This window comes from Cynara cardunculus, unplaced genomic scaffold (assembly GCF_001531365.2).
Source record: "Cynara cardunculus var. scolymus isolate 2C unplaced genomic scaffold, CcrdV1 Un_Scaffold_4660, whole genome shotgun sequence".
Taxonomy (NCBI): Eukaryota; Viridiplantae; Streptophyta; class Magnoliopsida; order Asterales; family Asteraceae; genus Cynara; species Cynara cardunculus.
Genome location: NW_020202000.1, coordinates 43351 through 44516, shown reverse-complemented (window position 1 = coordinate 44516; position 1166 = coordinate 43351).

Below are 1166 nucleotides of genomic sequence, written 5' to 3'. Positions count from 1 at the left end.
TGAATGGTCGAATATTACAATGTCCATGAAGGCCATCCTAGATCTCGAGACATGGACGTTAGCAGACTTGTTTGGATCTTTCAAGAGTCAAGAGTCCCAAGTTATGCTAAAGAAGAGAAATCTGGGTGGCCCTCTGGCTCTAGTTGTAGAGGACGGGTGCTCCGGCAAGGGAAATGAGGGGAAGGAGGCGAAGAAGGAGAAGAAGAAGAAGAAAATGGTGCTGCTTGCAGACAGTGACAACAACTCTGAAGAAGAAGAGATCTCCATGAAGGAGATAATGAAGACTCTTGCATTGATCACAAGAGAATACAGAAAGGGTGGAGACAGAAAGTAGTACAGAAGCTTCAATCACAGGAGCTTCATAGAAGGAGAGAGATCTGAGAAAAAAAGAGAAGGAGCAGAAGCCCTTTCAGAGGGATGAAGAACAGAGGAACGAAGAGCCCAAGGATGGCTGCTTCAAGTGTGGCAAACCTGGCCACTATGCTGCAGATTGCTGGTCCAAAGAACCCAGGGCACCACAGAGTGGTCCAAAAGACGCAGCCTTCTACAGAAAGAAGGCAGAATACTACCAACAGAAGTCACTACTAGCTCAATCTAGTGAGCTAGTCATAGATGAATCCTCTGACGATGATAATCAAAAGGGTCTTCTTGCATGGGAAAACTCAGACACAGAGGATGAACTCTTCTGTGGGATGGCTGATGTTGAGACAGACTCCTCTGTGAGAAACGATCAAGAGGTGTCTACTTCGTCCTCTTCTGATTCCTTTGATTTCTTCATAGAGATCCTTGAAAATCTCGACCAATGTCATTTGGAGCATCAAAATTCTAAAGAAAAGCTTTTATTTTGTGAAAAGGAAGTCWGGTTGCTCACAGAAGAAAGAAACCGTTTTTTYWAAATGTTTGAAGAAGAGCAAACCAAATTTTTAAATCTTGAAAATTCTTCCAAACTAAACCTAGCCAAGCTTGAAAAAGACTTAAAAGTAAAGGTGGAAGAGCTGAGACAGATGGAGCACGAGAAATGTAATATTACCTCTGTAAAGGAATTCTTTCAAAAAGAAAGGGAATTTTTACATCAAGACGTACTAGACAGAGAGCTTAAAATAAAGAAATTTCAAGAGGCTCAAAATATTTATAAGAAAATTAAGGTCAATTTGGGCAGAAGAGGT